At 42.3% G+C, this 15,781-nt stretch overlaps 1 protein-coding gene and 1 pseudogene across 1 annotated transcript in view; both read left to right on the top strand.

The window, feature by feature from the left end:
• LOC126272250 (SET domain-containing protein SmydA-8-like) overlaps positions 1-15,781 on the top strand; it is a 147,532-nt gene that overhangs the window by 35,266 nt on the left and 96,485 nt on the right. The gene's annotated exons all lie outside the window — the stretch shown is intronic.
• On the top strand, positions 8,866-8,983 carry LOC126274608 (5S ribosomal RNA; annotated as a pseudogene).

Raw genomic sequence — 15,781 nt, 5'->3', positions numbered from 1 at the left:
AATGTTCTGCAGCACATACTGAAATGTATTATGAATCATTCTGTAACATGAATAAAAATTTTCAGGATAGTTTTTAAGTTCTTCATGTAAAGAAAAAAACTCTCCTAAATGTCCGTCACTATTTATGGGATGAATCCATAACTTCCTAGTTCTTCTGTACTTCAAAACTCTACGAGTTACTGCAGAGTCAAAACAATACCAATAAAAGAGTGAAGACATTGTCCTACACGATAGCACAGACCAGCTAAAGGTGATCAACTGTTGACTGCAGTTGCGTTTGCTACTGACTTGCCTGTCAGCTATCGACGGGTGTGGATTTTTTTTTAAATTTATTTGTTTGGCTTTCGGCAACTAACAGCCATTTAGCCAAAAAGTGGGGATTACCTTGACAGTGCAGCGCAGCTCGCCAAGGAAGGAAAAAAAACAATGAAGAACAATGAAACGCACATCTGTGTAGATCTACAGTAGTCTCATTAACTCTCCATTATTTTTTTCTGTCAATGTAGGCAACGAGACTACAGACTTGCGCTTCAGTTTCTGCAGTAAACGTATCACAAATCTCCAGTTTGTTTTTGTGATTAGTTTTACACCAAATTTTATCAGACGTATGTCACTGACACTTCTACCTGTACATGTACTAAGCCAAGCCGTAACCGCGCGAACTCCGTGGCTTGCGGACACGGCACTGACGCCACTGAATAGCTCGCATTACTTGTGACCAGAGACAGATATCAGTATCGTTATCATTTGAAACACTTTTTGGTACTTTTAGCTACATTTCATTCTCAACAATGTATGGTCTAAAACGGATCTAACAGTAAGCTACCCGCTACATAACTTATTCACTACAAGATTTGTAAATCAAGTGCACAACGTTGACAAATAGCGTCATTTCACAATGACTGTTAAAAATATGGAAAGATAAATGATTCAGTACGAAGCTACGATGTTATACTACCACGTGTACAAAAATCAGATTTTTTAGCGGCAAACTTTCTTCAAAATCGGCTGGGAAGCGTTACAAAACTAAGAAATCACGCGAAACGAAAAGTAGACTTTTTCTTTTTTCACGACGTAATAAACGCTTCTAGGGAAAAAATAAGTTCATGAAACGATGTAGCGAAGTCTTATATACCGCTAAGAATTTTTAAAACACTAAAATCGGAGAAGTAGATTTTCCCCCATTTCGCCGTCCCGGCTCGGCGCTACGCGCAGTGTGTATGCACTACACGTCGGCCTGAGCTGGCTAGGCAAGAGCCGAGTCAGTACACGTCATCCCGGTCCGGCCCGGCCGGCAGTGTGGACGCAGCCCTAGCTGTATGGCGGCGGCCACACAGAGAGCGGCTTTGCCGCACCGGCCACCGCCAGGTTGTCACAGATTACAGATTCGCCGCAAGCCGGAGCGGCTGCTTGCCTCTGCTGGCGCACTCAGCTGCTCTGCGGTCACACTGGAAGCAGCGGCGCGAGGCGGATTTTGTCTTGCAGCTCGTAGTGCATGCATCATGGACACAGAAAGACTTATAGAGGAAGTAAGACAAACTTTTTGTATGATACACGCGATTCTGATTTGGAGGTAGAATACTTTTGCCCTCGATATACTCTTGATAGAAAGCTGAATTCTCAGAAATAGTGTTGTCACTGTGACGTCCATAATTTCCAATATCAACTACTGTAAACTCGTAGTATGGGTCAACGATCGCCATGAGAACCAGAGAAAGGAATTGTAACAGAACTGGGATCCACTATCCTTCGGGCATTTTAACCTGATATGCTTTCCGTTTATGCTTCCAAGGCAGTTCGGAAACCCCCAAAGTTCTAGAAATCCTTCTTCAGATTTCTTCCACATCTATGTTGTAGGAGTAGGTACATACTTGGGTTGTAGAACAGTCCATATTGTCTAGCACACTTGTTTCACAATTTCTGAGACTGTTGAACGTCCTAACCGAAAAGAAAAGGCTATGGTCTGGTGACTGTCGCTTGTAGTCAAGTATCTGGAAAACATTAAAATAAATGATGCTGATAGAACGAATAGATAAGTTAACGACCAAAGAAATGTTTGTTTAAATTCGATGACAATGTTTTTAATACAATGAAACGAAACAATCTATTACGTAGAAAGTTCTCTCTATTGGTACATACGGAACTATATGTTACTATCGTTTGCTGTATTCGTAAACACAGATAATTTTTCACTCCAGTCGTAAGTACGTTGTGGGATAGCACTTTCTTCCACCGAACCTTTCATATGATACAGCAAAACTGAAATGGAATAAATTATATGACTTCTGTTTGAAGCACAAAGAGGCCACAAATGGTAAAATTTACCTCAAACAAATGGCTGGTCTGTGCCTTGTATAAATTGACTTTCTCCAGTTCGTTGTGCACTTCCCGGTGCTACCTTTTTATCAGGCGATGCAGTTCCTCGAAACATTTTCGCGACATACGAAAATATTTGAAGAACCTATCTTCGTCAGACTCTAGATCAATACACTGACGATGGTATTCTCCTAAGCTTTCTCTCTTGCTATTAATGTCATGCACCCAACATCTCCTCTTCTTGGTGCCATTTCGTATCGCTAGTGCAAGCTACTCATTTCTGCACATAAAAAAAGAGAAAGAAAACTCGCACAAAGATAACGTGTCCCGCGTGAAGCTTCCAAATCGTCTAACGCCAAGACAATCGCGCTGCGCATGCAAGCTCAATAATGGGATTCGGCCCCTTCCACAGTGTAACAGCTGACGCAACAAGGGTCGCTGCGGCCGGCCGTTGCCTGTGTGGCTTCCCTGGCCGCTGAGGGGCCCGGCCGGCCTCCCGTTGCGCCGTCCGTCTCAGCGGCTTCTGTCTGGCCAGGCCTTAAGTGAATTTTATCCGCAATGGATGCAGTCGAACTCCGTTATTTTTCCCTTATAGGGTGGAGAATAATAACCACTAAAAGTGCGCATCATAGTGCAGACCACGGACGAGTGGCTTCAGTTTTAGAAACGTTCAGTCATAAATAAAGTAATTGAACAAAAGCAATGTCTTGTTAGCAGACTTTTATAGAAAGTTTGGAAAAAGCATTCTTTATATCAGTTGCTTCATATTCTATTAATTAACTAAACCAAACAAGCAATAAGCCTCCTAATCCAGGCGATAGCAAGGAAAGGTGCCTGTATCGTTCTAACGAATTGCATTTTCGCAATAAAGAACAGCGGTAATTGTTTATTTCCTATTGTACGTCGACGAAAAGTGAATAATTAATTGTCATACCAACAGTGTTTGTCAGTATTTTGCATGAGCTTTACCTTCATCCAGGATTTTATTAAATTGACGAGGCGCGTTAGCGTAATGGTTAAGGTGTTTGACTCCTGAGAGGAAAGTTCTAAGTTCAAACCGTATTCGGTGCTTAACATTTTGTTTATTTAAAAACAATATCGAAGTGCCTTACTTCATGAATTTTATTCGTTTGAATGTAATTTTTTGAAATTTCTGGGTCTTTGTCTCTTCATTACAATAAGTTTTCGGTTTTCCTCAATTTGTTTTCCAATATTTCTTTTCACAGCAATTAAAAACAATGAAAAGCCACACATACAGTATTCATGTTATCTGTTTTGTTTGTATATCTTCTCTTCCGCAGTCGCTGTTTTACTATTCATATTGAAATATATTCTTTGCGACAGTATTAAAAGCATTATTTAGAGCAGAATTTCGGCTCGTACGTTGCCGAGCTACTTGATTGCCTGACGCAATTCTTTGCTTCGCTGCTTTGGCAACATCATCATATTCAATGTTTTCGTCAACTGATTTATGTTTTGGCATCAACTGATTTATGTTTTGGCAAGTATTTGCTGTCCGTTGTGACAAACACAACCTTTTTGCGCATTGCGCCCCACTGACAATATATTTCAGTTTCTACGTTTTATTACGTCCACAATCCAGTTTCGTGTACTTCACCAATTTTAATCAGAACTTTTTACAAGAAACGGAAATGACTCTGGTATAAATAAAACTTTTATTACAGTCGCGAAAGACGGAATATTTCTCAATATTACATACGACACCTGTCTGGTACTTAAATTAAATGAGATATTGTTCCACAGTAAATTTTACATCAAATTTAGGTATGTTGTCCACATTTCATTCTCAGCACTGTGAGAACTAAAATCGATCGTACTTAAAGTATACGCTATGGACTTTTACCTCTGCAAACTCTTCAAATTTTCGTGCAATGGTTTACTACATTTAATGCTGCAGAATAAAAATGGTTCAAATGGCTCTGAGCACTATGGGACTTTACATCTATGGTCATCAGCCCCCTAGAACTTAGAACTACTTAAACCTAACTAACCTAAGGACATCACACAACACCCAGTCATCACGAGGCAGAGAAAATCCCTGACCCCGCCGGGAAACGAACCCGGGAACCCGGGCGCGGGAAGCTCCACAATAACTGCGTTGAACATCGAAACAAAATTAAGTCATTTATGGGGTGAAGGTATCAGTCAAGAAAATGTGTAAAAATCAGATTTTTGGGCCAAATAGTTTTTGTGAAATCGAATGATAAGTGTGTCAAAGCAGTCGGAACACCATATGTCAGCACAGGCGAGCAGCGCAGTGATGACAAAATCGCGCACAGCGCGGAATGCGGGGAGCACGTCTCCGTACCAGCGAAAGGGTTAATGCGGCCGTGGTGGCTTTACTTCATAAATTGCGCGCTCCCCCCCTAAACGTAAGCTTGCGAACTATGCTATACTATGGCGCTGCTGCTCTTGGCGCGTGCGTCGTCTGCAACAGGCAACGCAGTAATCTCCCGAGTCTGGGCGGTTATGCGCGAAATGCCAAGATAAAAGAATTCAACCAGTCACAATAGAAGATGATTCTGTTTGATGCATGAACGGTTTCGGGCCTGCGCCCATTTTCGGGTGGTTATACATTCACTTACATATTTCTGTGCTCAATATTGGCGATCACTGTTAAAATAAAAGCCGTATCATGCGATGATGACTAAATAGCTCCATTTGAAGCAAGTGGAAGTACTTATGTTGTAAAGCGGAGGGTTTCTATAAATTATCTTTACAACTTAAGACTTCAAATCATTTTAAAACTATACTCGATATTAACAAACGGTTTTTACCATGTGATAAGACAACTCATAAAGTTATTTTTACCTTCCAGGTGACGCAATTTTGAAGCAAAATTGAACTTGAAAATGTGGACGCAACAGGAGTAAGCTCAGTGTGTTGCCTGATATGTAAAGACGCCACGATCCCTGATTTCACACCACTAGGCTTCTTCCGGTGGCGTTTGCAAAGGATCTGGTGTACGGAATCAAGAGTTCAGACCTGCACTACTTGAAGGCACGAATTCGTAATGCGGCTCAATCTGCCACCGTGGAGTTCTCGAATCATACGTGGAGAAAAATGGAATTCCAACTACACATTATCCGTCGCACTAAGGATGCACACATTGGTCTGTGTGAATACGGAAAAAAAACTTTATGAGTAATTGCATCACCTACTGAAAACCATTTGCTAATATCTAGTATAGCTTAAAAGACATTAAAGCCTTAATTTCTAAAGTTAATTTATGACCGTCCTGTGTTATAGTACTGACATACAGCTGGACTGTCCACCTCGTTTCCATATTACATTTATCACATTAAAAAAAAATAAAATATTACGATTGCTTACACATCTACTATGTTATACAATATAGTAAATACTGGTACTTCTATGTCGCTTAGCAACTTCTAATTGTTTCAGTTGGGTCTACTTAATTATCATCACATTATCTGATTTTTATTTAAACAGTGGTCTCCAACAATGATGTAAAACCATCTGAAGACGTTCACAAGCGCAAACCAGCCGTCCACAAAATAAAATCATCTGCTTTTGTGACCCGTAGCGGTCACTATTATATAGCCTACATCGCTACTGTTTCTCGACCGTTGCGCTCTCGAACAGAAAGTGGTATAAATAAACAACTAAATTCTTCCGTGCGACTTCCGAGTTCTGTTATGTCCTTTGTGGCAGTCAGAAGGGCCACCAGAGAGCATTGCCGTTGCATGTGTTAATTGTTGTCACAAGGCGTGGCAGGGTGTATAAGGAGCGAGGGCAGCGTCAGATGCTGACTGATCAATGTGAAGGACAGGAAGCTGCCGTATACTCGTGCGAGACAACGTCATCAGCACCTGAGAGAGTTTCTAGGAGGCCTCATTGTGGGTCTCCATTTGGCCAACTGGTCGGATGGTGCAATATCCAGGACATACTGATGCGACATCGACTCGACGTCGGACTGCATGGCACGTAGGGCAAGGCATGTTCCTGGTCGGCCACGTCTGGTCTCCACATCATCATCATCATCATCAGTGTTCTGCCTAAAGGCAGGTTTTCACATGGCAGTTCTCCAGGCTGTCCGGTCTTCTGCCATCCGCTTCTGGTTTGCATGATTTCCTTTTCCCTTTATGTCGTCTATCACCTTGTATCTCCTTCTGCCTCTCAGTCTTCTCCCACAAGCCAATCCTTCCAAACCATCTACTAGCAAGCACTCCCTTCTGAATGAATGTCCCAACCAGCCCTTTTCCCTTTCTCTTACAACCTTCAGCAGACATCTTCTCTCACCAACCCTTTCCAATACTCTTTCATTACTCGCTCTTTCCATCCAGCTTATTCTCTCCATTCGCCTCCACAGCCACATCTCAATGGCTTCTAACCTTTTTTCATCCTCTAGTCTCAGTGTCCATGTTTCTGTCCCATATAGTGCTACACTCCAGACAAAACATTTGCCAAGCCTATTCCTTAGTCGTTTATCTAATTTGCCACATAAGAGTCTCCTCTTTCTGTTGAATGCCTCCTTCGCTATGGCAATTCGAGTTTTCACCTCCTGGTGACATCTCAAGTCTTCAGTTATTGTGCTTCCGAGATATAAAATGCACTTACTTGGCTAATGGTAGATGGTCCTATTTTAATATTGGACAGTCTGCGTCTTGTATTGATGACCATACTCTTTGTTTTTGCTGTGTTTATTTGAATCCCATATTCCACACAAGCTTCATTCAGCACTGTCCGCTCACTTTCTGCTACTAATACCATGTCATCATCAAGTCTTATACATTATATTCTCCTACCACCAATACATATTCCTCTTTTTCCATCTAAACTTTTCGCAATAATGTCTTCAAGGTATACGTTAAACAACAGTGGGGAAAGGCAACAACCTTGTCTAATACCTCGTTCAATGCTGGTTCCTTCTGACATTTCATTTCCAATCCTTATCCTTACTTTCTGGTGTAAATATCTTCCACAAAGGAAGATTTTCATGTTGTGCTCCAAGCACATCTTAAACCCTTCGTATCTTGTGTCTGCCATCAGAGAACAAGTAATAGACTCCCTACAACATTCTATGTCATGTCTCAGCATTGCTCAGACACTAAGAGCAGCCGCTCAAGGCAGTTAGTTACCTTCCCATCGGTGCGCTGGTGTTAAGACTACAACACAATCGGCTGCGCCTGAAGTGGTCCCGTGACCAGGAACAATGGACTCACGATGAATGGCGTCGCATTGTGTTTAGATGATGAGCTACAGTACTGCTCTACTCCAGACGACCATCCTCAGCTAGTGTGACGCCGTCTTGGGCAGAATTCCCAATCTTCCAGAGTTTAGGAGAAGCACAGCAATGTTATTATCGGCGTCATGGTCTGGAAAGCCATCGTGTATGATTTCAGGTCAGGCTCGTACTGACAGAGGGAACTCTGACGGCATAACTGTACGTCACGAAAATCCTGCGTCCTCATACGTTCACTCTCACGCGACAGTACTGGGGGGTGCCATTTTTCTACAGGACAATGCTCATAAAATTCTCTCAGGCTTCCAGGCGCGTCGAGTGGTTTGAAATCCACGGGCTTTAGGCCGAGATCTCCTGTGCCATTGTCAAGTGGTGAAAGTCGAATGATTGCTGCTGCCATCCTTATTTAGCTGTGCTGCCTTCAGTGACGCAACTGATGCTCGCTCAGAGCCATATATGGTAATTTTTTCATTGCGCGCTTGCCGCGTCCGCTTCAACCTTCTGACGACCAGGCACCAAGCTGTGGTTAGCTGCAGGCCGCCGTCTTTATTCAGAATGCTGTCAAAAGTTCGCTACTTTCGTGACTCTGGCCCAGAAACTATTAGTCCGTGTAAAAACCGATGGTTTGTCGTTTGCAATACGGTGTCCATTTTCCAGAGCATGTTCTGCTACACATGATTTCTCAGGACACCGTAGGTGATAACGTCTCTCGTGTTGTACCCGGTGCTGTTCCATAATGCGCACAGTCTGCCCGACGTAAAACTGTCCACACCCACACCGTGTTTTGTTCAGTTCTGTCATTCTGTGGCCTACATCGTTTTCACAGGTCTCATAAGTTGTCCAATTTCTCCTGGGACCCTGAAGACTGAATCGATTTTATCACTCTTTACGAGCCGTCTAACATTTCCTGTTATTCAGCTACTGAACGGCAGAAACGCGAGCTTCTTTGTGTCCCCCCTCAGGGCCCTTTTGCTTACGTTACTTTGGTAAGAAAGCTTTCTAAATTTGGCGGTTGTTGCAGTCGTTTTCCTTCAATAGCTTTCGTAAGTGGCTCAGTTCCTTCGGAAGGTTTTCAGCGTCTGAAACGCCTCCATTTCGACGCACCAAGGTCCTGTGAACAGAACGTTCCTGCGATGGTTGGTGATACCTGGTGGCATGCAGACATCGGTTCGTGTTGATAGATTTCCGGAAACATTGTGGCTGCGGACGAGGATGTGAAGAACAGGCGAGGCAACATTTGTCTCTACCTCTACCGTGACCTTGATGTTATCATGAATGCTGTTGATGTGGTCCAAGAATTCTGCGTGGTTTTCTCGTCCATAGCCAACGGCCTTACCGCAGTGGTAACACCGGTTCCCGTCAGATCACCGAAGTTAAGCGCTGTCAAGCTGGGCTAGCACTTGGATGGGTGACCGTCCAGTCTGCCGAGAGCTGTGGGCAAGCAGGGCGCACTCAGCCCTTGTGAGCAAAACTGAGGAGCTACTTGACTGAGACGTAGCGGCTCCGGTCTCGTAAACCCGGGAGAGCGGTGTGCTGATCCCATCCCCCTCCAAATCGGCATCCAGTGACGCCTGTGGGCCGAGGATGACACGGCGGCCGATCGGTACCGTTGGGCCTTCATGGCCTGTTCGGGCGGAATTTAGTTTTTCACGTCCATGAAACCAGGCAACGAACGTGCCGTTGACGTGTCCAGGCCGATGTCCTCGAAGTACTCATAAACATGTTGGCTACAACGCCGTCCTTTTCGTTAAAATGTTTCCCATCACGCAAAAGATACGATGACGTCAGACTGTGCTTAAATAAATCCACAACAGTGTCGTCAAATAACTTGGAGAGCAGATCTTCAGAATCTGTGATGAGACTGCGCTTGAATAATGACTCCACATCAAAACTGACCATCATATCTCCTTCTCCAAGCCGCAAGCATTTAAGTCGGTCGTATTCTTGATGTGGTGCACACAGTGACCAATCTGCGGAGTAAGGTGAGCGGCCAGATTTTTGAGAGCCTCTAAGTTGGTGATCCAATGATAGTCACGATGGCACGTAGGGTTATGCTTTTATTATGAAAATTTGGAAGGCCATAATGTAAGTAGTGGAGGTGCCTCGGGGAGCAGGTTTTTAATGACATTTTCTTCCAATGAAGACCGGTCAAGAAGCTCCGGCGTCTTTCCCGTTATGTTGGATCCATTGACTGTTCTTGAAGTGTCTCCTCCTCCAGCATCAGCCGGATGTTCGAGCCATAGTCAGCTCTTACCATAATGACGGCTTCATTTCCCTTCTTTGCTGACAGAGATTTCAATAAACAAGGCAGTCTGCACCTAAGCACGGCTTGAAACCCATTGGAATGTTGAAGCGGTAGCGATCGGCAGAGACGTCATTGAAGGCAGCGCGGGTATATGAGAACGCCAGCAGCAATGATTCAACGGTCACCAATTGAAAATGGCCGAGAAGCACTCGGCGGAAAGCTCGTGATTCTCAAACCACTTGACGCGGCCGGAAGTCCGAGAGAATTTTGTCAGTATATATCGTCGTGGAACTATGCATTCATATAGGACAGTGGTCGCCCTATGCACTCTCTGAGTTACGTTGAGGTATTCCGTGGCCGTCAATACACATAGACGTGTCTGCGGTTGAACGTGTGTGGGACCAGCTCAGACTCAACGCCGTTCCAGTGCCAATATCCTGGATATCAAGGATCGCTTACAACTATTGTGGGCCAGCTTGCATCAGAAGACACCATTCCCAGCCGAATGAGTGCAGGCATCTAGGCCATAGCGGGTGCAACGCCATACTGATAAGAGGGCACATACTGCCAAATTCCTTCTGAGTCTGACTCAGTTCCGTAATCAGTGAAAATACATCTCATGCCCTCTCAACCCATGAAATCTCTTTCGTTTCCTCCTTCTCTTCGGCGTACTCTTTTTTCAGGCAGTGCGTTTTCGCATTCGGAGGAGAAAGGTGGTGACTGAAATTTCGTGAAAAGATCCTTAAGCAATTAAACACACCTTTATTTTAATGATTGACATCTCAACTCGCCTTTCAGATCTATTACACTCTCTCGCCTGTTTCACGATAACCGAAACGAGCTGCCCTTCTTTGTATGTTTTTGATGTGTTTCGTCAATCCTACCTTCCGAGAAACCCATACCGCGTGGGAGTACTCCATAACAGGACAGACAAGCCTATTGTTGGCAGTCTCTTTAGTAGGTGTGCTGTATCCGATAAGCGTATTGTAAATAAACCCCTGTGTCCACTCGTCTTTCCCACAATATTTTCTGTGTGTTGTCCCAAATAAGCTGTTGCTAGTTGTAATCGCTAGGCTTTGGCTGAATCAACAACCTTTAATTTTATGTGGTTTACCGTGTAACCGAAATTCAACGGATTCATTCTAGTACTCACGTGGAAGAGCTCACATTTTTATTGCTTAGGAGTCAACTGCCATTTTTCGCACCGTACAGATGTCTTCTCCCCCTCATTTTGGAATTGGTTTTGATCTGATGACTTTCCTTGAGCGTCGTATGCAAACAATGTAAGAAGGCTGATCAAATTGACTTCTAAATAGTTTATATAAATTAGGAACACAGAGGGCCTGTAATATTTCTTTGCTGAACGCTAGATATTACTTTTGTTTCACTCCATGACTTTCCTTCCGTTACTACGGCCTGTGACCGTTCGCGCATGGAAACTGCGAAACCAGTCGCACAATGGAGATGATACTACACAGCCACGCAAATTCATTAGAAGGTGATTGTGAGGAACGGTGTCAAAATCTGGAAATCTAGGAACACGGGATCAATTTGACGTGCCCTGTCGTTAGCACTCATTTCATCGTCTGAATATAGGGCCTGATGTGTTTCACAAGAGAGATAGTTTTTAAATGCATGGGGGTATGTGATAACAGATCGTTTTCTTCAAGGTATTTCATTAGTCTCGATCACAATATAAGTTCTAAAATCTTGCTGCAAATGGATGTCAGTGATAAGGGTCTTTAGTGAGCGGATTACTTCTATTCTTTTCTTGTGTATTGATGTGACCTCCTCACCTTTGCAGCCTTAAGGTACGGATTTTCCGTTAGCGAGCAGTTGCGTATGATTACTAAAAGTGGAGCTATTTCGTCAGCATAGTTTGAAAGAAACATAACTGGTATACAATCTGACTTCAGTTGCTTCGCAACATCGAGGGTATCTACTTCTAAGTTCCTCTTGTTACCAGCTGTCCTTTATTCGACCGTGAACTGGCAGTATATAGGCCATCAATAGAATGACGGTATGGGACACCAATGCTAAGCTTTCTCGGAAAGATATTTTTGATTTAGACGTTGCTGGGGGAACGGTGGCCTCGTTTGACAACATCGGAAGCTGACGTATCATGGCTGTGCACTCCCGTGTTATAGTAGTGGGCTTATATGCTTTTGTGTCTTCTTAATCTTAATTTGAGGAGGAAATTTCTAAGATTGTACGTTTGGAGCACAGCATTTTATGACAGCAAACGCAAAAGTAATGTCATAGGCCTCTGCTATTGTTGGCTGTTCTCCACGCACAATGGCGCCTTTCCTTTGCGAACAGTGATAGTGGTTTGTTTAAGTGTGATAGGTTTAGGTGATTGTAATTGGTGTACGTAGTGTATGACAATGAGAGAACGCAAAGGGTGAAACCGGCGCTGGCACAGTCTACTCCACTCGAAGACAACCAACAGGGCTGCCGGGCTCTACGTTCCCATCTGACGAACGGCCCACAATCAACAGTGCCCTCGTTTCATGTGGCACTACGGAGGGGTTTGGAATTTAACACAAGACGTTGGTGCAAAGTTTGGTGATCAGAAATCTACGCCGCCACCCCTCGTCCTTTTTGCTGTAAATGCAAAGGAAATGTAGTCAAAAGCACATGGCTTACCCAGGCGGTTAGCCATCCATGTACTGGGCCACACCGAACATTGCTTAACTTCCGTGATCTGAAGAGAAGCGGAGTTTTCCTCGAGGCAAGGCCGTTGGCGTTCGTGTGCTAGTCAATCACCGATTGTAGGAAAGGAAAAGAACGGAATCGAAGCGTTTGAGATGTTGTGCTTGTAACGTTTCACCGGTTAGTCAGTAGGTAAAAAATGGTTTAAATACCGGATAATATCTTGCCTTAGGTGTCCCTCGACGACTGCATACATGAGCTAAAATACGCTTGTTCAATAAATACAGGATACCATAATGGATTTCACTACAATGATGTAGGCCACAAATGGAGTATGTAGATTTATTCACTTCAAAACCTGTATCTTATGAGCTCATGATCAATCTTCGGTGTAATAAGCCTCGTTGTTACTACTACAGCTAAACGATAGTAGCACGTACTGTACTGGCGATATTAAACAGTCCAGATGCAGTAATTTGGTAGAAATGCGTGTGTGAGGTCCATTGCATTATTCAACACTAAAACTCAACAAAGTAGGAATAATAAGTCACATATCTTCCTTCATTTTGTTATATTAATTCAAACTGTTTAACACTCCGACATAATCCGTCACTGCACTGTTCTAATATGCTGTTTTAGACAATGTCCAACACACGAGTTATTATATTGTAAATTCAAACCTGAATCATGCGCCAAGAACTTACCTCAACTAAACGCACAGATCTGTCCTCTAGTGGGTCCAACACCCATCTGCCCTAACAATATGCGAGGTTGACTGTTTATACTCTTCCTACAATGTACTACTGGTTATAATAATGCAAAACAATTTATAATATGAAACAGTTTAATAACAGTATCAAACAGTTTATAATATTTCCTACTTTTCTAGAACAAGTTTAAGACATTTTCTGAACACCTAAAAATCACATTAATATTGAAATTGCAGAAATAAGCATTCTAACAGTGCTAAAACATCAATTATATATATTTTATTAATTAGGCTCGACATTTAATTCCTACCATTTACAGATCATGACAACGATATATATTATTATTTTATCCAAACATTTTCCATATATTAAATTCCTGGATCTGATTTTGATTGTTTATGGTATAAAGGGAATTGTAAGTACTATTGTTTGGTGTTGCTATTATTATTCTAATAGCCTTTTTCCTATTATCGAAAAGTAATTGAATTTCATTATAGCTGGAGATATGAGTATTGATCTAGTCATACATAATGCAGTGGTGGTAACCATAAGCCTAGAATGTCACATGCTATAGATATTTAAAATTACTACACTGTCAAGAAGAGGAATACGAAGGCTCTCCTTAGAGTCAATAAAGAAAGTAACACGTGGAAAACATTGACAAGAAGAAGGGGCAGGATAATAGGATGTGTTAAGACATCAGGGAATAATTTCTATGGCACTAAAAGGAGCTGGAGAGAGTAAACACGGTTCGGGAATACAGAGATTTCAACACGTCTAACACGCAAATGATGATGGAGGGTGCAAGTGTTACTATCAGGTGAAGCACTTGGCACAAGAGAGGAATTCGTGACGGAACGAATCGAAAAAGTTGCAAGACTGCTGAATCAAGAAAAGGTTGTTAGTTTATTTTATCCTCTGTTTTCGTGGCACATTGCAAAGTTTCACACGAAGATTTGGATATTGTTCCTGTGCTTCTTCTCGCACAAATAAGCTAGATATCTGAAAGCGAAAGATGATTTATGTTGTAAAAGGCCTGGACAAGGAAAATACCTATAATGTGCATAAGTAAGAACATAAATTGTTTTAACTAAATATCTGTTTTTGTAATAGGTAGTAGGCAGCTCTATTGAGGGACAAAAATACAGTTGTTTTTGTCGTTATTCAGCACTTCGATATGAAAACAGCACAACGTTTAAGCTTAAAAGTCAATATGCATTGCATTCGAAATATTGTTTGATGCCTCTGTATGAATATATTTCTTTTTAGGAAATGAATGTCGGTGTATTGAAATGTCCGGACGACAGTTTCCTGTTGTTTCAGTACTCAGCAGTTCCCATACAAATTTCGTCAAGAACATCAGTTATACATTTTTCTTTGGCTAATAAGCTATATCATTGCCAGTTCCTTAATCCTAGTAACTGTATTGGGTGTCACATATTCCCCACAGGAGGCAGTATTGGTGAAATCGAGAAGAAAAAAGTTGCTGTGATTATACGTCCAGAAACCAATACCTTTAGATATATAACCCTTTTTTATGACGAGTAATGTGTAGTTTTATTAAAAGATGAGGTAAGATTCATAAGAGGTGTGTCATGATGCGTGTTAACCATACGCAGGACTGCCTATTGTGTCAACGTCTACGTAACAAACATGGGAATCAGAAGACAGACTTGCCCATATCTCAACACGCATTGATAAGCGAACATTTCATTCTACGTACTTTTCGTCTCTTTTTGGACAATACTGTCTCATGGAAGTATGTATGACCCTTGTTTTTAAACACATTATAATCCGACTCTTTAAATCAAAGACTGTATGGGAGACGAAAGCACTCTTTCACACTTCGGTAGAGCACCTAGCCGCCAAAGGCAAAGTTTCAGAGTTCGAGTCTCGGTCCGTTAAGGAAGTTTCATATCATCGCACGCTCTGCTGCAGCGCGAATGTTTCATTGTTGTCTAACTTGTTTTCTGTACAGCGCATGAGAAACACAAACCCACAACTGGCGTGGGAAAAGAAGAAGTTAGATGACTCATCTTGCACGTAAGCGTGAAATGTGTGTAGGTAGTGCACGTAACATTGAATTGCATCTACAATTTCCATAGAATTATCAGAAAACTTTGAACACATGTGGGTTTACGAGTTTCATTGGCGTCTCAGTACAACTGAGAAGGAAATTTAAAAGCATCTATCGAGATGAACATAACGTGAAGGAAGGCTAGTATTTACTGGTTATTAGCAACATGAAAGTTTTACGTTAGTGGCCGTCTCGCATTTCGGAAGCTGCTTTATATCAGATAGTTTCCGATGTCTGCAGGACATAGGTGAAGCACGTGACGATTTTGTTAAAGTACGTGTGAGGAAGATAATGTCCTTAAAAAACAACTAGGAGATGTGAAATATACGTACAGCCTTTCACGTTGGCTACTTGGTAAAATGTGCTTTATAGTTTGTTAGAGGGCAGGTAGCACGATCCTGGATAAAATATTTTTATTTATCATTAAGAATCTCTGAAATAGCACATCAGGCATGTTACAGATACCATTAACGTAACCAGTTAGAATGATCAGATGTTTCGTATACTTTCAATTTTCGTCAGTATAATAGATGAATACTCGGACTTGTAGCCAG

Source organism: Schistocerca gregaria, chromosome 5 (assembly GCF_023897955.1).
Source record: "Schistocerca gregaria isolate iqSchGreg1 chromosome 5, iqSchGreg1.2, whole genome shotgun sequence".
NCBI lineage: Eukaryota > Metazoa > Arthropoda > Insecta > Orthoptera > Acrididae > Schistocerca > Schistocerca gregaria.
Note: the sequence above shows the minus strand (reverse complement) of the source record. Positions and strands in the feature narration are given on the sequence as shown.